The 23018-nt window shown below is 38.4% G+C and overlaps 2 non-coding genes across 2 annotated transcripts; one reads left to right on the plus strand and one right to left on the minus strand.

Annotated features, from left to right (window-relative positions):
- Positions 1 to 11012: 11012 nt before the first annotated feature.
- On the plus strand, positions 11013 to 11116 carry LOC112799383 (small nucleolar RNA R71). The gene has a single exon (XR_003200964.1). It is a non-coding gene; the product is annotated as a small nucleolar RNA R71 (small nucleolar RNA).
- Positions 11117 to 16765: 5649 nt separating this feature from the next.
- On the minus strand, positions 16766 to 16873 carry LOC112799230 (small nucleolar RNA R71). Its single transcript, XR_003200805.1, has one exon. It is a non-coding gene; the product is annotated as a small nucleolar RNA R71 (small nucleolar RNA).
- Positions 16874 to 23018: the final 6145 nt, after the last annotated feature.

Consider the following 23018-nt stretch of genomic DNA (forward strand, 5'->3'; position numbering starts at 1 on the left):
AAACACACGTGCGAAACGAGGGAAAAAAACACACGTGTAAAATGAGGGAAAAAAACACATGCGAAACGAGTAAAAAACAAAAAAAAACACGTGTGAAACGAGCAAAAAAAAACACACGTGCGAAACGAGAGAAAAACACACATAACTGCTAAACGATAGAAAAACATGCACATGTGCGAAACGAGCAAAAAACACAAAACACAGACACGCGTCCGAAACAAGCGAAAAACACACACACATGAAAAACGAGCGAAAAATACAAATAAAAAATAAAAAAATGTGTGCGAATCAAGCGAAAAACACAAACACACACACGTGTGAAACGAGCGAAAAAAAACACACATGAGAAACGAGCAAAAAACACACATGTGCGAAACGAACGAAAAATATGCAGACGTGCTAAAAGAGCGAAAAACACAAATAAAAATACACACACGTGCGAAACGAGGGAAAACACAAAAAAAACCACAAACACGTGCGAAATAGCGAAAAATATGCGAAATGAGCGAAAAACACGAACACGTGAGAAACGAGTGAAAAACACAAAAAAAACACGCACGTGCGAAACAAGCGAAAAACACACATACGGGCGAGATGAGTGAAAAACACGCATACGAGCGAAAAACACAAGGAAAAAAACACACACGTGCGAAACGAGCCAAAAACACAAATACGTATACGAAACGAGCGTAAAACACGCACACGTGCGAACCAAGCGAAAAACAAAAAAAAGACACAAACACGTGCGAAACAAGCAAAAAACACGCGTGTGAAGCTAGCAAAAAACACCAAAAAAGACAAACATACACACATACAAGTGCGAAACAAGGGAAAAACACAAAAAAACACAAACACGTGCGAAACTGGCGAAAAACATGGACGTGAGCGAAAAACACGAAAATGTACGAAACGAGCGAAAAACACAAAAAAACACACACGTGCGAATCGCGGAAAAACGCACACGTGCGAAATGAGAGAAAAACAAACACACGAGCGAAATGAGCGAAAAAACACACACTTGTGCGAAATGAGCGAAAAACACACATACGTGCGAAACGAGCGAAAAAATAATGATAGAAAAAAAATACACACGTGGGAAACCAACGAAAAACACAAGAAACACACACACAGACACACACACGTGCGAAACGAGCGAAAAACATGCATACGTGCGAAACGAGAAAAAAATACAAAAAATAATGATAGAATAATAAAAAAAACACACGTGTGAAGCCAACGAAATACACAAGAAAAAAAAACACACACACACACACACACATACACACACACACACACGTGCGAAACGAGCGAAAAACACATCTACTTGCGAAACGAGCAAAAAACACTCGTGCCCAATGAGTGAAAAACACAAAAAAAAACATACGTGCGAAATGAGCGAAAAACACACACGTGCGAAACGAGCCAAAAACTCACGTGTGCGAAATGAGCGAAAAATACGCATACGTGTGAAACGAACAAAAAACACAAAAAAAATAAAAATAAAAAAACGCGCACACATGCGAAACACACACATGCTAAACGATCGAAAAACACACACGTGTGAAACGAGCGAAAAATACCCAAAAAACACATACACAAGTGCAAAAGAGTGAAAAACATAACAAAAATAAATAAAAAGACACACACATGCGAAACGAGCGAAAAAAACTTAGACGCGCGAAACAAGCGAAAAACACAAAAAAACACGTGCGAAACGAGCAAAAAACACAGAAAAAAACACACACGTGAGAAACAAGCGAAAAACACACGCGTGTCAAACTAGCCAAAATCACCAAAGAAACACACACACACACACACACACACACACACACACACACACACACACACACACACACACACACACACACACACACACGTGCAAAACGAAGGAAAAACAAAAAAAAAACCGCAGACACGTGCAAAATAGCGAAAATCACAGACACATGCGAAACGAGCGAAAAACACAGAAAAACACCCACATGCGAAACAAGCGACAAACACACACGTGCAAAATGAGCGAAAAATACACACACACACACACACACACACGTGCGAAACGAGCGAAAAACAAAGACATATGCGAGATGAGTGAAAAACACTCACACAAGCAAAACGAGCAAAAAACACATAAAAAACACACATGCGTTCGAAACGAGCGAAAAACACAAATATGTATTCGAAACGAGCGTAAAACACGCACACGTGCGAACCGAGCGGAAAAAACAAAAAAACACAAACACATGCGAAACAAGCGAAAAATACACGCGGGTGAAACTAGTGAAAAACACAAAAAAACACATACATACACACACGCGTACGAAACGAGGGAAAAACACAAAAAAATAAAAAACACACACACGTGCGAAATTAGCAAAAAACACAAACATGAGCAAAAAACACGCACATGTGCGAAACGAGCAAAAAACACAAAAAGAACACACACGTGCGAAACGCGGAAAAACACATACACGTGCGAAACTAGCGAAAAACAAACACACGAGCGAAAAAATACACACATATGCAAAATGAACGAAAAATACAAAAAATAATGATTGAATAAAAAAAACACACACGTGTGAAACCAACGAAAAACACAAGAAACACACACACACACACACACACACACACACACACACACACACACACACACACACACACACACACACACACACAAACACACTCACATACGTGCAAAACGAGCGAAAAACACACATACGTGCAAAACGAGCGAAAAATAAGCATACGTGCGAAACGAGCAAAAAATACAAAAAATAATGATAGAATAAAAGAACACACACGTGAAACCAATGAAAAACACAAGAAACACACACACACATACTCACACACGTGCGAAACAAGCGAAAAACACAAAAAAACACACACTATTGCGAAACGAGCGAAAAACACAAACGTGCAAAATGTGCGAAAAAGAAAATAAATAAAATATAAAAAAACATACACACGTGAAATGAGCAAAAAATACAAAAAATAATGATAGACACACGCGCGAAACGAGCAAAAAATACAAATAAAATAAATAAAAAAACAAACACACACGTGCGAAATGAGCGAAAAATACACACATGCGAAAGAAGCGAATAACACAGACACGTGCGAAAAGAGCGAAAATGCACAAAGAAAAAAACATACACACACGTGTGAAACGAGTGAAAAACACACACATGTGAAACGAACGAAAAACACAAAATACATGCACGTGTGAAACGAGCAAAAAACTCACATAAGTGCGAAATGAGTGAAAAACACGCACACATGCGAAACGAGCAAAAAACACAAAAAACACACGTGTGAAACGAGCGAAAGTTACAAGAAAAATAAGAAATAAAAAAACGCACACATCTGAAACGAGCGAAAAATAGAAAAAATAATGATAGAAAAAAAACACACACGTGTGAAAGACATACACACACGCGTGCGCGTTCGAAACGAGCGAAAAACACGCATACGTGCAAAACGAGCTAAAAATACAAAAAATAATGATAGAATAAAAAAACACAGGTGTGAAACTGATAAACCACTATTTTATGATTTATCTTGTGCTAAATTGAGTGGTTTTTATCAACTTTTCACCCACTTATTCATATGATTTGCATGTATTTACAATTCCTTCCTAAATTTGTACTATGTTTGAAAACTTGCTTCTTAGAGATCTTTTAATTATGTATTTTAATTCTCCTCTATACCATTCGATGCCGTGATCTGTGTGTTAAGTGTTTCAGGCTTCATAAGGTAGGAATGGCTTGGAGAATGGAGAGGAAGCTTGCAAAAATGGAAGGAACACAAGAAATTGAGGAGATGACCATTCGGCCATGCCTGGACTTTCATCACTTATGTATTTTCAACGGTGGAGTTTCTACACACCATAGATTAAGGGTGTGGAGCTCTGCTGTTCCTCGAGTATTAATGCAATTACTACTATTTTATATTCAATTCATGCTTATTCTTATTCTAAGATATTCGCTGCACTTCAACATGATAAATGTGATGATCCGTGACACTCATCATCAATCTCACCTATGAACGCATGACTGACAACCACTTCCGTTCTACCTTAGAACGAGTGCGTATCTCTTGGATTCCTTAATCAGGATCTTCGTGGTATAAGCTAGAACCCTTTGGAAGCCATTCTTGAGAATCCAGAAAGTATAAACCTTGTCTGTGGTATTCCAAGTAGGATTCAGGGATTGAATGACTGTGACGAGCTTCAAACTCGCGATTGTTGGGTGTAGTGACAGATGCAAAAGAATCAATAGATTCTATTCCGACATGATCGAGAACCGACAGATGATTAGCCGTGCTGTGACAAGAGAATTTGGACCATTTTTCCTGAGAGGATGGGAAGTAGCCATTGACAACGGTGATGCCCTACATACAGCTTGCCATGGAAAGGAGTATGAAGGATTGGATGAAAGCAGTAGGAAAGTAGAGATTCAGAAGGGACAAGCATCTCCATACACTTATCTGAAAGTCTCATCAATGAATTACATAAGTATCTCTATCTTTATTTTATGCTTTATTTATTATTATTTTCGAAACCTTTATAACCATTTGAATCCGCCTAACTGAGATTTACAAGATGACCATAGCTTGCTTCATACCAACAATCTTCGTGGGATCGACCCTTACTCACGTAAGGTTTATTACTTGGACGACCCAGTGCACTTGCTGGTTAGTTGTGCTAAGTTGTGACAAAGTGTGATTCACGTTTGAGAGCGCTACCAAGTTTTTGGCGCCATTGTTGATGATCACAATTTCGTGCACCAAGTTTTTGGCACCGTTGTCGGGGATTGTTTGAGTTTGGACAACTGATGGTTCATCTTGTTGTTCAGATTAGGTAATTTTCTTTTCAAAAATTTTTCAAAAATCTTTCCAAAAATTTTTTCTTTATTTTCGTTTTCAAAAATATAATTTTCGAAAAAAAATTAGAAAATCATAAAATCAAAAAAATTTTGTGTTTCTTGTTTGAGTCTAGAGTCAAATTTTAAGTTTGGTGTCAATTGCTTGTTTTTAAAATTTATGCATTCTTATTTTCGAAAATCCATGCATGTGTTCTTCATGATCTTGAAGTTGTTCTTGATAAGTCTTCTTGTTTGATCTTTAAATTTTCTCTTTTTGTGTCTTTTTATTGTTTTTCATATGCATTCTTGCGTTCATAGTGTCTAAACATGAAAAATTTCTAAGTTTGGTGTCTTGCATGTTTTTCTTTTCTTGAAAATTTTTCAAAAATAAGTCTTGATGTTCATCTTGATCTTCAAAGTGTTCTTGGTGTTTGGTGGACGAAATTATGATTCATACTTAAATTGTTGTTCGAAATTGATTCCCAGGTAATGGCTCCAAAAACTTGGTGCTCAATACCATGGTCTAAACATAATTTCACAACTTTGCTCAACTAACCAGCAAGTGTACTGGGTCATCCAAGTAATAAACCTTACGTGAGTAAGGGTCGATCCCACAGAGATTGTTGGTATGAAGCAAGCTATGGTCATCTTGTAAATCTCAGTCAGGCGGATAATAAATGGTTATGGAGTTTTCGAATAATAATAATAAATAAACTGAAAATAAAGATAGAAATACTTATGTAGATCATCGATGGGAATTTCAGATAGGCGTATGATGATGCTGTGCTCCTTCTGAATCTCTGCTTTCCTACTGCCTTCATCCAATCCTTCTTACTCCTTACCATGGCAAGCTGTATGTAAGGCATCACCGTTGTCAATGGCTACATCCCATCCTCTCGGTGAAAAAAGTCCAACGACTCTGTCACGGCACGACTAATCATCTGTCGGTTCTCGATCATGTTGGAATAGAATCCCTTGATTCTTTTGCGTTTGTCATCACGGCCAACAATCGTGAGTTTGAAGCTCGTCACAGTCATTCAATCCTGGAATCCTACTCGGAATACCACAGACAAGGTTTAGACTTTCCGAATTCTCATGAATACCGCCATCAATTCTAGCTTATACCACAAAGACTCTGATCTCACAGAATGGAAGACTCGGTTGTCAGGCGAGGGCAACCATGCGTTGTGCATCAGGAATCCAAGAGATACACACTCTAGCTTTCGTTATAGAACGGAAGTGGTTGTCAGGCACGCGTTCATAGGGACGAATGATGATGAGTGTCACGGATCATCACATCTATCAGGTTGAAGTACGAATGGTATCTTAGAACAGGAATAAATCGAATTGAATAGAAAATAGTAGTAATTGCATTAAAACTTGAGGTACAGCAGAGCTCCACACCCTTACTCTATGGTGTGTAGAGACTCCACCGTTGAAAATACATAAGTGAAGGTCCAGGCATGGCCGAATGGCCAGCCCCCAAAATATGATATAAATTCAAAAATAGGGAGAAGGACCTATGGTCAAAAGACCGAATGGTCAAAGACACCGAATACGATAGTAAAAGTCCTATTTATACTAGACTAGCTACTAGGGTTTACAGAAGTAAGTAATTGATGCAGAAATCCACTTCCGGGACCTACTTGGTGTGTGCTTGGGCTGAGCTTGAACTTCACACGAGCTGAGGCTTCTTTTGGAGTTGAACACCAAGTTGTAACGTGTTTTTGGCGTTCAACTCTGGTTTGTGACGTGTTTCTGGCGTTTGACTCCAGAATGCAGCATGGAACTGGCGTTGAGAGCCAGTTTACGTCGTCTAATCTCGAATAAAGTATCAACTATTATATATTGCCGGAAAGCTTTGGATGTCTACTTTCCAACGCCATTGAGAGCGCGCCATTTAAAGTTTTGTAGCTCCAGAAAATCCATTTCGATTGCAGGGACGTCAGAATTTAACAGCATTAGCAGTCCTTTGTCAACCTTTTATCAGAGCTTTGCTCAGTTCCCTCAATTTCAGCCAGAAATTACCTGAAATCATAGAAAAACACACAAACTCATAGTAAAGTCCAGAAATGTGAATTTAGCATAAAAACTAATGAAAACATCCCTAAAATAGCTAGATTATACTAAAAACTATCTAAAAACAATGCCAAAAAGCGTATAAATTATCCGCTCATCACAACACCAAACTTAAATTGTTGCTTGTCCCCAAGCAACTGAAAATAAATTAGGATAAAAAGAAGAGAATATACTATAAATCCCAAAATATCAATGAATATTAATTCTAATTAGATGAGCGGGACTTGTAGCTTTTTGCTTCTAAATAGTTTTGGCATCTCACTTTCTCCTTTGAAGTTTAGAACGATTGCCATCTATAGGAACTTAGAATTTCAGATAGTGTTATTGATTCTCCTAGTTAAGTTTGTTGATTCTTGAACACAGCTACTTTTATGACTCTTGGCCGTGGCCCTAAGCACTTTGTTTTCCAGTATTACCACCAGATACATAAATGCCACAGACACATAGCTGGGTGAACCTTTTCAGATTGTGACTCAGCTTTGCTAAAGTCCCCAGTTAGAGGTGTCCATGGTTCTTAAGCACACTCTTTTTGCTTTGGATCACGACTTTAACCACTCAGTCTCAAGCTTTTTCACTTGGACCTGCATGCCACAAGCACATGGTTAGGGACAGCTTGATTTAGCCGCTTAGGCCTGGATTTTATTTCCTTGGGCCCTCCTATCCATTGATGCTCAAAGCCTTGGATCCTTTTTACCCTTGCCTTTTGGTTTTAAGGGCTATTAGCTTTTTCTGCTTGCTTTTTCTTTTTCTTTCAATTTATTTTTTTTCCAAATTTTTTTTCGCAAGCTTTTGCTTTTTCACTGCTTTTTCTTGCTTCAAGAAACAATTTCATGATTTATCATATTATCAATAGCATTTCTCTTTGTTCATCATTCTTTCAAGAGCCAACAATTTTAACATTCATAAACAACAAGATAAAAAATATGCACTGTTCAAGCATTCATTCAGAAAACAAAAAGTATTGTCACCACATCAATATAATTAAACTAAATTCAAGGATAAATTCGAAACTCATGTACTTCTTGTTCTTTTTGTATTAAAACATTTTTCATTTAATAGAGATGAAGGATTTATGGATTTATTCATAGCCTTAAGACATAGCTACTAAATGCTAATGATCATGTAGGAAATAAACTAACATAAATAAACATTAAGCATAAAAATAAAAAAATAGCAAATAAATAGACAAGGAGATTAAGGAATGAGTCCACCTTAGTGTGGGTGACATCTTCCTCTTAAAGAACCAAAGGTGCTCTTGAGCTTCTCTATGTCTCTTCCTTGCCTCTGTTGCTTGATCCCTAGTGATTTTGGTGCTCATATCCTTAGTTGCTCCCAATAATTGTGTGGAGGAGAATGTATCCCCTGAGGTATCTCAGGGATTTCTTGATGAGGGAATTCCTCATGCTCTCGTGATGTGCAGTCAAATGCTCTTCTAATGAGCTATGGACCCTTGAGATGGAAAAATTTTTTGTCTTCCCTTTTCTATCTTTTTTTTTTAGGTTTCTCTGGCCTTAGGTGCCATCAATGGTTATGGAAAAATAAAAAAGCTATGCTTTTACCACACCAAACTTAGAATATTGCTCGCCCTCGAGCAAGAGAAGAAAGAATAGATGAAGAAAAAGAAGATATGGAGGAGAGGGAGAGAAGGTTGTGTTTTGGCCAAGGAGGAGAAGAGAGGGTTGTGTTGTGTGAAAATGAAGAAGAATGGGTTGGGTGGGAAAGTGATTTTGAATTTTGAAGGTAGGTGGGGTTTATGGAGAAGAGTGGGAGGATGTGAGTGGTGAAGGGGGGTAATTGGAAAGAGAGATTGAGGTGATTGGTGAAGGATTTTTGGGGAAGAGTGTTTATGGGGAAAAGAGGATGAATGTGAAGAAGAGGAGAGAGGGTGAGTTGAGGTAGGTGGGATCCTGTGGGGTCCACAGATCCTGAGGTATCAATGATTTACATCCCTGCACCAATTAAGCATGTAAAATGCCTTTGCATACAATTCTGGCATTTAATCGCCGAAGTGATGCTTATGTTGGGCATTCAACGCCCAACTGCAGCATGTTTCTGGCGTTGAACGCCAGTTCTATGCTTGTTTCTGGCGTTCAGCGCCAGCTCTCCTCAGGGTATATTCCTGGCGTTCAAACGCCAGGATGCTGCTTCTTTCTGGCGTTCAACGCCAGATCCATGCTCTGTTCTGGCGTTGAACGCCAGCCAGATGCTCCTTACTCGCGTTTGAACGCCAGTAAGTCCTTCCTCCAGGGTGTGATTTTTCTTCTGCAATTTTTGATTCTATTTTTAATTTTAGTATTTTTTTCGTGACTCCACATGATCATGAACCTAATAAAGCATTAAAGAACAATAAAAGAAAAAATAAAATTAGATAAATAAAAATTGGATTGCCTCCCAATAAGCGCTTTTTTAATGTCACTAGCTTGACAGTGGGCTCTCATGGAGCCTCATAGGTGATCAGGTCAATGTTGTAGACTCCCAACACCAAACTTAGAGTTTGATTGTGGCGGCTTTATTTGACTCTGTACTGAGAGAAGCTTTTCATGCTTCCTCTCCATTGTTAAAGAAGAAGATCTTTGAGCCTTAAACACAAGGTAGTCCCCATTCAATTGAATGACTAATTCTCCTCTGTTAACATCTATCACAGCTCCTGCTGTGGCTAGGAAAGATCTTCCAAGGATGATGCATTCATCCTCCTCCTTCCTAGTGTCTAAGATTATGAAATCAGCAGGGATGTAAAGGCCTTCAACCTTTACCAATACGTCTTTTACTAATCCATAAACTTGTCTTACTGACTTGTTTGCCATTTGTAATGAGAATATGGCAGGCTGTACCTCAATAATTCTCAGCTTCTCCATTACAGAGAGTGGCATAAGATTTATGCCTGACCCTAGGTCACACAGAGCTCTTTCAAAGATCATGGTGCCTATGGTGCAGGGTATTATGAATTTACCAGGATCTTGTTTCTTTTGAGGTAAAGTTTGCTGAACCCATGTATCTAGTTCACCAATAAGCAAGGGAGGTTCACCGTCCCAAGTCTCATTACCAAACAACTTGGCATTTAGCTTCATGATAGCTCCTAGATATTGAGCAACTTGCTCTCCAGTTACATCTTCATCCTCTTCAGAGGAAGAATAGTCTTCAGAGCTCATGAATGGCAAAATGAGGTTTAGTGGAATCTCTATGGTCTCTATATGAGCCTCAAATTCCTTTGGGTCCTCAATAGGGAACTCCTTCTTGCTTGAGAGACGTCCCATGAGGTCTTCTTAATTGGGATTCACGTCCTCTCCTTCCTCCCTAGGTTCGGCCATTTTGATTATGTCAATGACCTTGCACTCTCTTTTTGGATTCTCTTCAGTATTACTTGGGAGAGTACTAGGAGGAGTTTTAGTTACTTTTTTACTCAGCTAGCCTACTTGTGCCTCCAAATTTCTGATGGAGGACCTTGTCTCACTCATGAAACTTAAAGTGGCCTTAGACAGATCAGAGACTAAGTTTGCTAAGTTAGAGGTGCTCTGTTCAGAATTTTCTGTCTGTTGCTGAGAAGATGATGGATAAGGCTTGATATTGCTGAGCCTATTTCTTCCACCATTATTAAAGCCTTGTTGGGGATTTTGTTGATCCTTCCATGAGAAATTTGGATGATTTCTCCATGATGAATTATAGGTGTTTCCATAAGGTTCACCCATGTAATTTACCTCTGCCATTGCAGGATTCTCAGGATCATAAGCTTCTTCTTCAGAAGATGCCTCTTTAGTACTGTTGGATGCATTTTGCCATCCACTCAGACTTTGAGAAATCATGTTGACTTGCTGAGTCAACATTTTGTTTTGAGCCAATATGGCATTCAGAGCATCAATTTCAAGAACTCCCTTCCTTTGAGGCATCCCATTATTCACGGAATTCCTCTCAGAAGTGTACATGAACTAGTTATTTGCAACCATATTAATAAGTTCTTGAGCCTCTGTAGGCATTTTCTTTAGGTGAATGGATCCACCTGCAGAATGGTCCAGTGACATCTTAGAGAACTCAGATAGACCATAATAGAATATATCTATCATGGTCCATTCTGAAAACATGTCAGAAGGACATCTTTTGGTTATCTGCTTGTATCTTTCCCAAGCTTCATAGAGGGATTCACCATCTTTTTGTTTGAAGGTCTGAACATCCACTCTAAGCTTGCTCAGCTTTTGAGGAGGAAAGAACTTAGCCAAGAAGGCCGTGACCAGCTTATCCCAGGAATCCAGGCTATCTTTAGGTTGAGAGTCCAATCATGTTCTAGCTCTGTCTCTTACAGCAAAAGGGAAAAGCATGAGCCTGTAGACTTCAGGATCTACTCCATTAGTCTTAACAGTCTCATAGATCTGCAAGAACTCAGTTAAGAACTGATAGGGATCTTCTGATGGAAGTCCATGAAACTTGCAGTTCTGTTGCATTAGAGCAACTAATTGAGGTTTCAGCTCAAAATTGTTTGCTCTAATGGCAGGAATTGAGATGCTTCTTCCATCAAACTTGGACGTAGGTGCAATATAATCACCAAGCATCCTTCTTGCATTATTGTTGTTGGGTTTGGCTGCCATCTCCTTTTCTTGTTTGAAAATTTCAGCAAGGTTGTCTCTGGATTGTTGTAATTTAGCTTCTCTTAGTTTCCTCTTCAGAGTCCTTTCAGGTTCTGGATCAGCTTCAACAAGAATGCCTTTTTCCTTGTTCCTGCTCATATGAAAGAGAAGAGAACAGAAAAAGAAGAGAAATCCTCTATGTCACAGTAAAGAGGTTCCTTATTATTAGTAGAAGAAGAAAGGGGATAAAGAAAGGAGAATCCAAACACAAGGGTGAGGATAAGGGCAGTGATTTGAGATGAAGAGAAGTGTTAGTAAATGAATGAATAAATAGAATAAGATGAGAGAGAAGTTTTCGAAAACAATTTTGAAAAGGAGTTAATGATTTTCGAAAATTAAGATAAGAAATAAAATTAAAATTAAAATTTAAAATAATTAGTTAATTAAAAAGAATTTTTGAAAAAGAGGGAAGTATTTTCGAAAATTAGAGAGAGAAAAGTTGTTAGGTGGTTTTGAAAAAGATAAGAAATAAACAAAAAGTCAAATAGTTAGTTGAAAAAGATTTGAAAGTCAAATTTGAAAATATAAGATAAGAAGATATTTTGAAATCAAATTTTTGAAAAAGATCAAATTTTGAAAAAGATATGATAAAAAGATATGATTAAAAGGATATGGTTGGAAAAGATTAAATTTTTTTAAAATTAAAATTAATTACTTGACTAACAAGAAACTAAAAAATATGATTCTAGAATTTAAAGATTGAACCTTTCTTAACAAGAAAGTAACAAACTTCAAATTTTTGAACCAATCACATTATTTGTTAGTTAAGTTTCAAAAATTTTTGAAGTAAAATTAAGAAAAGATTTTGAAAATAATTTTTGAAATTTTCGAAAATCATAAAAGAAAAATGAAAAAGATTTGAAAGTTGAAAAAGATTTTGAAAAGATAAGCTTTTTAAAATTGAAAGTTTGACTTGACTTACAAGAAACAACTAATTTTAAATTTTTTTTGACTAAGTCAACCCAAATTTTCGAAATTTTGAGAGAAAAAAGGAAAAGATATTTTTTTTATTTTTGAATTTTTTAATTATGAGAGAGAAAAACATAAAAAAAATGACTCACAACATGAAAATTATGAATCAAAACACATGATGCATGCAAGAACACTATGAATGTCAAGATGAACACCAAGAACACTTTGAAGATCATGATGAACATTAAGAACATATTTTTGAAAAATCTTTGATGAAAAGAAAACATGCAAGATACCAAACTTAGAAATCTTTACTGCTTAGACACTATGAATGCAAAAATGCACATGAAAAACATCATACAACACGAAACAAGAAAATTTAAAGATGAAACAAGAAGACTTACCAAGAACAACTTGAAGATCATGAAGAACAGTATGAATGCATGAATTTTCGAAAAATGCAAGAACAATATGAATATGCAATTGACACCAAACTTATAAATTGACTCAGGACTCAAATAAAAAACACAAAAATATTTTTGATTTTTATAATTTTATTATTTTTTTGGATTTTATTTTATATTTTTCGAAAAACATATAGGAAAAGGAAAATAAGAAATTCAAAATTTTTAAGAAGAATTCCAGGAATCTTTCACTATTAGCCTAAAGCTCCAATCCAAGGGTTGGACATGGCTTAATAGCCAGCCAGCTTTAGGATATAAATCAGTCATACAACAGCTGATATTTCAATTAACTTGCCTCTATGCTGGTGGTTGGAAGCCTCAATCCAAAAGAATTTGGATATGGCTTTACAGCCAGCCAGGCTTCAACATGCTTCATGAAACACTAGAATTCATTCTTAAAAATTTAGAATAATTTTCGAAAACAGATGAGAAATACTTTTTTTTTGAAAAATTTTTTGAAAATAAAACAAAAAGAAAATTACCTAATCTGAGCAACAAGATGAACCGTCAGTTGTCCGAATTCAACAATCCCCGGCAACGGCGTCAAAAACTTGGTGGACGAAATTGTGATTCATACTTAAATTGTTGTTCGAAATTGATTCCCAGGTAATGGCCCCAAAAACTTGGTGCTCAATACCATGGTCTAAACATAATTTCACAACTTCGCTCAACTAACCAGCAAGTGTACTGGGTCGTCTAAGTAATAAACCTTATGTGAGTCAGGGTCGATCCCACAGAGATTGTTGATATGAAGCGAGCTATGGTCATCTTGTAAATCTCAGTCAGGTGGATAATAAATGGTTATGGAGTTTTCGAATAATAATAATAAAAAACTGAAAATAAAGATAGAAATACTTATGTAGATCATCGATGGGAATTTCAGATAGGCGTATGAAGATGCTGTGCTCCTTCTGAATCTCTGCTTTCCTACTGCCTTCATCCAATCCTTCTTACTCCTTTCCATGGCAAGCTGTATGTAGGGCATCACCGTTGTCAATGGCTACATCCCATCCTCTCAATGAAAAAGGTCCAAATGCTCTGTCATGGCACGGCTAATCATCTGTCGGTTCTCGGTCATGTTGGAATAGAATCCCTTGATTCTTTTGCGTTTGTCATCAACAATCGCGAGTTTGAAGCTCGTCACAGTCATTCAATCCCGGAATCCTACTCGGAATACCACAGACAAGGTTTAGACTTTCCGAATTCTCATGAATGCCACCATCAATTCTAGCTTATACCACGAAGACTCTGATCTCACGGAATGGAAGGCTCGGTTGTCAGGCGAGGGCAACCATGTGTCGTGCATCAGGAATCCAAGAGATACACACTCTAGCTTTCGCTTGCAGAACGGAAGTGGTTGTCAGGCACGCGTTCATAGGGACGGATGATGATGAATGTCACGGATCATCACATCCATCAGGTTGAAGTACGAATGGTATCTTAGAACAGAAATAAATCGAATTGAATAGAAAATAGTAGTAAATGCATCAAAACTTGAGGTACAGCAGAGCTCCACACCCTTAATCTATGGTGTGTAGAGGCTCCACCGTTAAAAATACATAAGTGAAGGTCCAGGCATGGCCGAATGGCCAGCCTCCAAAATATGATATGAATTCGAAAATAGGGAGAAAGACCTATGGTCAAAAGACCGAATGGTCAAAGACACCGAATACAATAGTAAAAAGTCTTATTTATACTAGACTAGCTACTAGGGTTTACAGAAGTAAGTAATTGATGCAGAAATCTACTTCCGGGACCTACTTGGTGTGTGCTTGGGCTGAGCTTGAAATTTACACGAGCTGAGGCTTCTTTTGGAGTTGAACGCCAAGTTGTAACGTGTTTTTGGCGTTCAACTCTGGTTTGTGACGTGTTTCTGGCATTTGACCCCAGAATGCAGCATGGAACTGGCAATGAGCGCCAGTTTACGTCGTCTAATCACAAATAAAGTATAGACTATTATATATTGCTGGAAAGCTCTGGATGTCTACTTTTCAACGCCGTTGAGATCTTGTCATTTGAATTTTTGTAGCTCTAGAAAATCCATTTCGAGTGCAGGGAGGTCAGAATCTAACAGCATCAGCAGTCCTTTGTCAGCCTTTTATCAGAGTTTTACTCAGGTCCCTCAATTTCAGCCAGAAATTACCTGAAATCATAGAAAAACACACAAACTCATAGTAAAGTCCAAAAATGTAAATTAAGCATAAAAACTAATGAAAACATCCTAAAATAGCTAGATTATACTAAAAACTATCTAAAAACAATGCCAAAAAGCGTATAAATTATCCGCTCATCAGTGTTCATCTTGATATTCATAGTGTTCTTGCATGCATCATGTGTTTTAATTCATAATTTTCATGTTGTGAGTCATTTTTATTATTTTTCTCTCTCCTCATTAAAAATTCAAAAATAAAAAAATATCTTTTCCTTTTTTTCTCATAAATTTCGAAAATTTGAGTTGACTTAGTCAAAATTTTTAAAACTTAGATATTTCATATAAGTCAAGTCAAATTTTCAATTTTTAAAATCCTATCTTTTTAAAACCTTTTCAAAAATCAAATCTTTTTCATTTTTCTTTTATGACTTTCGAAAATTTAAAAATATTTTTCAAAATCTTTTTCTTATCTTTATTTCATAATTTTCGAAAACTTTACTAACAATTAATATGATTGATTCAAAAATTTGAAGTTTGTTACTTTATTGTTAAGAAATGTTCAATCTTTAAATTCTAGAATCATATCTTTTAGTTTCTTGTTAGTCAAGTAATCAATTTTAATTTTAAAAATCAAATGTTTTTCAATCATATCTTTTTAAATCATAGCCTTTTCAAAATCAATTTCAAAATCTTTTCTAACTTCTTATCTTTTTAAAATTAATTTTCAAATCTTTTTCAACTTACTAATTGACTTTTTGTTTGTTTCTTATCTTTTTCAAAACCACCTAACTACTTTTCTCTTTCTAATTTTCGAAAATTCCTCACTCTTTTTCAAAATTCTTTTTAATTAACTAATTATTTCAAATTTTAATTTTTATTTTATTCCTTTTCTTAATTTTTGAATTTTAACTTTAATATTTTTCTTTTATTTTAGTTAATTTTCGAAAACTCTTCTCTCTAATCTCTTTCTATTTATTTATTCATTTACTAACACTTCTCTTCATCTTAAAATTCGAACCCCCTCTTCCTCTCTGAGTTTGAATTTTCCTCTTTTTCTTCATCTATTCTTTTCTTCTTCTACTAACATAAAGGAATCTCTCTACTGTGGTAAAGAGGATCCCTATTATTATTTTCTGTTCCCTTCTTTTTCATATGAGCATGAGCAAGGACAAGGACATTCTTGTTGAAGCAGATCCTGAACCTAAAAGGACTTTGAAAAGGAAACTAAGAGAAGCTAAATTACAACAATCCAGAGACAACCTTACAGAAATTTTCGAAAAGGAAGAGGAGATGGCAGCCGAAAATAATAATGCAAGGAGGATGCTTGGTGATTATACTACACCTACTTCCAAGTTTAATGGAAGAAGCATCTCAATCCCTGCCATTGGAGTAAACAATTTTGAGCTGAAGCCTCAACTAGTTGCTCTAATGCAACAGAACTGCAAGTTTCATGGACTTTCATCAGAAGATCCCTATCAGTTTTTAACTGAGTTCTTGCAAATCTGTGAGACTGTTAAGACTAATGGAGTAGATCCTGAAGTCTACAGGCTCATACTTTTCCCTTTTACTGTAAGAGACAGAGCTAGAACATGGTTGGACTCACAACCTAAAGATAGCATGGACTCTTGGGATAAGCTGGTCACGGCCTTCTTGGCTAAGTTCTTTCCTCCTCAAAAGCTAAGCAAGCTTAGAGTGGATGTTCAGACCTTTAAACAAAAAGATGGTGAATCCCTCTATGAAGCTTGGAAAAGATACAAGCAGATGACCAAAAGGTGTCCTTCTGATATGCTTTCAGAGTGGACCATTTTGGATATATTCTATTATGGTCTATCTGAGTTCTTTAAGATGTCACTGGACCATTCTGCAGGTGGATCCATTCACCTAAAGAAAACGCCTGCAGAAGCTCAAGAACTTATTGACATGGTTGCGAATAACCAATTCATGTACACTTCTGAGAGGAATTCTGTGAGTAATGGGACGCCTCAGAGGAAGGGAGTTCTTGAAATTGATGCTCTGAATGCCATATTGGCTCAGAACAAAATGTTGACTCAGCAAGTCAACATGATTTCTCAAAGTCTGAATGGATGGTAAAATGCATCCAACAGTACTAAAGAGGCATCTTCTAAAGAAGAAGCTTATGATCCTGAGAACCCTGCAATGGTAGAGGTGAATTACATGGGTGAACCCTATGGGAACACCTATAATTCTTCCTGGAGAAATCATCCAAACTTCTCATGGAAGGATCAACAAAAGCCCCAATAAGGCTTTAATAATGGTGGAAGAAATAGGCTCAGTAATAACAAGCCTTTTCCATCATCTTCTCAGTAACAGACAGAGCATTCTGAGCAGAGCTCCTCTAGCTTAGCAAATATAGTCTCTAATCTGTCTAAGGACACTTTATGTTTCATGAATGAAACAAGGTCATCCATCAGAAATTTGGAGGACAAGTGGGCCAGCTGAGTAAGAAAATCACTGAAACTCCTCCTAGTACTCTCCCAAGCAATACTGAAGAGAATCCAAAAAGAGAGTGCAAGGCTATTGACATAATCAAAATGGCCGAACCTAGAGAGGAAGGGGAGGACGTGAATCCCAATGAGAAAGACCTCATGGGATGTCTCCCAGACAAGAAGAAGTTCTTTATTGAGGACCTAGAGGAATCTGAGGCTCACATAGAGACCATAGAGATTCCACTAAACTTCCTTCTGCCATTCATGATCTCTGAAAACTATTCTTCCTTTGAAGAGGATGAAGATGTAACTGGAGAGCAAGTTGCTCAATATCTAGGAGCTATCATGAAGCTGAATGCCAAGTTGTTTGGTAATGAGACTTGGGAAGATGCACCTCCCTTGCTCATTAGTGAACTAGATACATGGATTCAGCAAACTTTACCTCAAAAGAAACAAGATCCTGGTAAATTCTTAATACCCTGTACCATAGGCACCATGACTTTTAAGAAGGCTCTGTGTGACCTGGGGTCAGGTATAAATCTTATGCCACTCTCTGTAATGGAGAAACTAGGGATCTTTGAGGTACAGGCTGCCACATTATCATTAAAAATGGCAGACAAGTCAATAAGACAAGCTTATGGAATGGTAGAGGACGTGTTAGTGAAGGTTAAAGGACTTTACATCCCTGCTGATTTCATAATCTTAGACACTAGGAAGGAGAAGGATGAATGTATCATCCTTGGAAGACCTTTCCTAGCCACAACAGGAGCTGTGATTGATGTTAACAGAGGAGAATTAGTCCTTCAATTGAATGGGGACTACCTTGTGTTTAAGGCCCAAGGCTATCCTTCTGTAAACATAGAAAAGACGCACGATAAGCTTCTCTCAATACAGAGTCAAACAAAACCCCCACAATCAAACTCTAAGTTTGGTATTTGGAGGCCACAACCAAACTCTAAGTTTGGTGTTGAACCCCCACATTCAAACTCTAAGTTTGGTGTTGGGAGGTCCTAACAATACTCTGAAAATCTGTGAAGCTCCATGAGAGCTCACTGTCAAGCTATTGACATTAAAGAAGCGCTTATTGGGAGGCAACCCAATTTTTATTTATCTATATTTTTATTGTTCTTTTATGTTTTATTAGGTTCATGATCATGTGGAGTCACAAAAAAAATACTAGAATCAAAAACAGAATAAAAAATAGCAAAGGAAACAGCACACCCTGGAGGAAGAGCTTACTGGTGTTTAAACGCTAGTAAGGAGCATCTGGCTGGCATTCAACACCAGAACAGAGCATGAATCTGGCGTTCAACGCCAGAAACAAGCAGCAGTCTAGCGTTTAAATGCCAGGATTACACCCTGAGGAGAGCTGGCGTTAAACGCCAGAAACAAGCATGGAATTGGCGTTCAACGCCAGAAACATGGTGCAGATTGGTGTTGAACGCCCAAAACAAGCTTTGAGTTGGCGTTTAACGCCAGAAACAAGTATCAACCTGGCGTTAAACGCCAGGATTGCAGGCAGAGGGCGTTTTACCCGCCTAATTATTGCAGGAATGATAAATCCTTGACACCTCAGGATCTGTGGACCCCACAGGATCCCCACCTACCTCAACTCACCTTCTCTCTTCACCACTCACATCCATCCACTCTTCCCCATAAACCCCACCTACCTTCAAATTCAAAATCTCTTTCCCACCCAAACCCACCCTAGATGGCCGAACCAAACCCCTCTCCCTCCACTATATAAACCCCTCCATTCTTCTTCATTTTCACACAACACCACTCTCTCTTCTCCCCCTTGGCCGAATACACATCTCTCTCCTTCTCCTCTATATCTTCTTCTTCTTCTTCTTCTTCTTCTTCTTCTTCTTCTTCTTCTTCTTCTTCTTCTTCTTCTTCTTCTTCTTCTTCTTCTTCTTCTTCTTCTTCTTCTTCTATTCTCTCTTCTTTTGCTCGAAGGCGAGCAACATTCTAAGTTTGGTGTGGTAAAACCATAGCTTTTTTGCTTTTCCATAACCACTTATGGCACCTAAGGCCGGAGAAACCTCTAGAAAGAGAAAAGGAAAGGCAATTGCTTCCACCTCTGAGTCATGAGAGATGGAGAGATTTATCTCAAGGGTCCATAGCTCAGTAGTAGAGCATTTGACTACACATCAAGAGAGCCCACTCATGGACCTCAATAAGAGCATGAGGAATTCCCTCATTAAGAAATCCCTGAGATACCTCAGGGGCTACATTTTCCTCCACACAATTATTGAGAGAAACTAAGGATATATAGGAGCACCAAAATCACTAGGGATGTAGCAACAAAGGCAAGGAAGAGACATAGAGGAGCTCAAAGAGCACCATTGGTTCTTCATGGAGAGGTGCCACCATCACTAAGGTGGACTCATTCCTTAACTTCCTTGTTCTTATCTCTCTATTTTTTGGTCTTTGAACTTCATGTTTGTCTATGTTTGTGTCTTTATTACATTATCATTAGTGTCTAGTGTCTATGTCTTAAGGCTATGAATAATTCCATGAATCCTTCTCCTCTCTTAAATGAAAAATGTTTTTAATACAAAAGAACAAGAAGTACATGAGTTTCGAATCCATCCTTGAATTTAGTTTAATTATATTGATGTGGTGACAATACTTTTATTTTCTGAATGAATGCTTGAACAGTACATATTTTTGATCTTGTTGTTTATGAATGTTAAAATTGTTGGCTCTTGAAAGAATGATGAAAAAGAGAAATGTTATTGATAATCTGAAAAATCATAAAACTGATTCTTGAAGCAAGAAAAAGTAGTGAAGAACAAAGCTTGCGAAAAAAAGAGAAAGAAAAAGAAAAAGCAAGCAAAAAAAGCCAATAGCCCTTAAAACTAAAAGGCAAGGGTAAAAAGGATCCAAGGCTTTGAGCATCAATGGATAGGAGGGCCCAAGAAATAAAATCCAGGCCTAAGCGGCTAAATCAAGCTGTCTCTAACCATGTGCTTGTGGCATACAGGTCCAAGTGAAAAGCTTGAGACTGAGTGGTTAAAGTCGTGATCCAAAGCAAAAAGAGTGTGCTTAAGAGCTCTGGACACCTCTAACTGGGGACTTTAGCAAAGCTCAATCACAATCTGAAAAGGTTCACCCAGTTACTACAAGTCCAGCTTTCATCAGCAGTAGTAGAATGTCTAAATTGGGACATTTTTGGACTACAATTTGTCAAACAAATAATCAGTGAAATAGTCATACATGCCTTCTCATTTTGAGTATATTTATACATAAAAAAATCAACATAAAGAAAAAAAGCAAAAAAAAGAGTTGAAATAGCAAGGGCGATAAACATGACGCTTCTTATAATTTTGTTTGGCCATATATATATAAATATAAAAGACCAGAAGACCATTATTATCTAACAAAATTAATTTGTATTTGTTCGGTGGTTCAGTTGCCAAATGGGTCGGGTAGCAAGATGGGAGAAATCTAGATCTGGCTGTTGGTAAACGAGTGGATCTCTCGGGTTGGTATCGAAGGGTAAAGAGCCAGAGCCTTGCAATCTCCCGAGCTGTTGTGGTGTAAGGAGGGAGCCACCTGCAAAAAGGACTCTGACGCCCAAGTTAGAACCCGTACAGATAGCAGTAAAGGTAAGTGGATAGTGACGTACCGTGGGGGAGGGTAGGACCCTCCCCTTATATACTCTACTCCTACGGCGGGCCCCATAGGGTCAGACCTGCCTTCCAGAAAGTTTTCCTCCCTAGCTGTCATGTGCCTTGCTGGAGGAGAGGGAATATTCGGGTGTTCCCCTTGGTTTGGGTCTCATGTTCTCGCCGTGTCGGCCGCCCGGACCGGGGCGACACGTCAGCTGGGCCGGGCTGGAATAGTGCCCCCAACGCACCAACTAGGATTGCGAGCACTGTAGTTGGCGCATTCTCAGTCGCCTTTGGTTGCATCGTTGCTTGGTCGGCTCGCTGCCACTCGTGGTAGGGATGTGCCCCCTACGCGCGAGTGGGTCTCGTTGCTTCAAGGGAACGCCTTTTGTCGCCTCGTTCTTTGCACCGAGCATTTAATGCTCTTAATGGCTGATTTGAACCCTGTGCAAAATGTCCATCTTGCCACTGTCTTTCGCGCTTCTAGGCGTCAGTTACTACTCAGTTTCCCTTTCCCTTCATCTTTTACGTTTCATTTTCTCAAATTACAATCACACACCCCTCATTTCCCTTCTATGCTCTCTGAGGTTTTTCACTGTGAATGCTCACTTCATCCAAATTCTTTTGGGATTCATCAGCCCCTTTTGATCATCTTTATTATTCCGGTGAGTACCTTCTTTTTCCCTGTTTCCACATTTTATCTTGAGTTTATGCTGCTTTTCCTTGGCTTGGTTTCATGCACTTAATGTGTATTTTGTTGGATTGCATGCTTGAGTTGGACCAATGCTAGGTAGATATTAGGGGATTACCATGTTAGGTTTCTGGTTTTTAGGGTTTTAGCCTTCATTTGACTGTAGATTTAGTCTTCATTTAACTATGGATAGGCAAACTATAGTTTCTAGTGTTAGTCCTAATTTCCCGACCTCATAGACTGATTTTGAGTGGTGCTCCCACTATAGGTATGGCTCAACGCCGCGTCGCGAGGGTTCCTGTCGCGCGAGCGCCTGTAGATCGGTACGTCTGGGTGTCCTCGGACGTGAAGGACACCCCCTCACAGATGACCTTAGAGGAACTCATGGAGTTCTGTGAAGCGGATTACCTCTGCAGGGGAGGTCCCGAGGAGGCAAACTATGAGGTGTTTGTTCCTAATGACCAGAAACGGATATGCCATCTGAACCTGCACACCGCCCGGATTGCTGATTGGATCTGGATGTACAAAGCGATGTTCACTAATTTGGAAATTCGCATTCTCGTCTCCCCCTTCAAATGGCGCTGCTAAACCGTTGTGACGTGGTGCCATCTCAAATGCATCCAAACAGCTGGGCCTCTATCCGTTGTTTCAAGATGGTTTGCGAGTTTCTAGAGTTACCGGCCTCCGTGGAGGTGTTCTTGTTTCTTTTTGTTTTGACAAATCCTTCCAAAGAGGGAAGAGCCAAGAAGGGTTTCATGTCATTTTGGTTAGCCCAAGGTCGGAGGATCTTTGGCCTATTCGAGGACTACTACCATGGTTTCAAAGATAAATATTTCAAGGTTCGCCCCTCCACAGGTCGGCACCCCTTCTGGCTGACTCTGGAGGGGGAACGCCGCATCCCGACCTACTGGGATTTTGGGGCGAGGGCTAACGCATTCACGAAGGTGACGTACAAAGAGTTGTCCCCAAAAAACAAAAATATTGCCGACGTGTTGTTGGCCGTGTTCGGGAAAAACCACGTCAATCCCCACCTCTTGATGGGGGATCCTGAAATGGGCAAAGCCTACATTTGTGAGTTACCGGGTGGTCGTTAACCCCCTTCTTTTCTTGTTCATCTTTGTTTTGTCATGATTTTAACTGGTTTTTGTTTTGTTTTTTATTCTGCAGTATCCATGGCTGCC

The sequence above is a fragment of the Arachis hypogaea genome, chromosome 4 (assembly GCF_003086295.3).
Source record: "Arachis hypogaea cultivar Tifrunner chromosome 4, arahy.Tifrunner.gnm2.J5K5, whole genome shotgun sequence".
NCBI classification, from domain to species: Eukaryota; Viridiplantae; Streptophyta; class Magnoliopsida; order Fabales; family Fabaceae; genus Arachis; species Arachis hypogaea.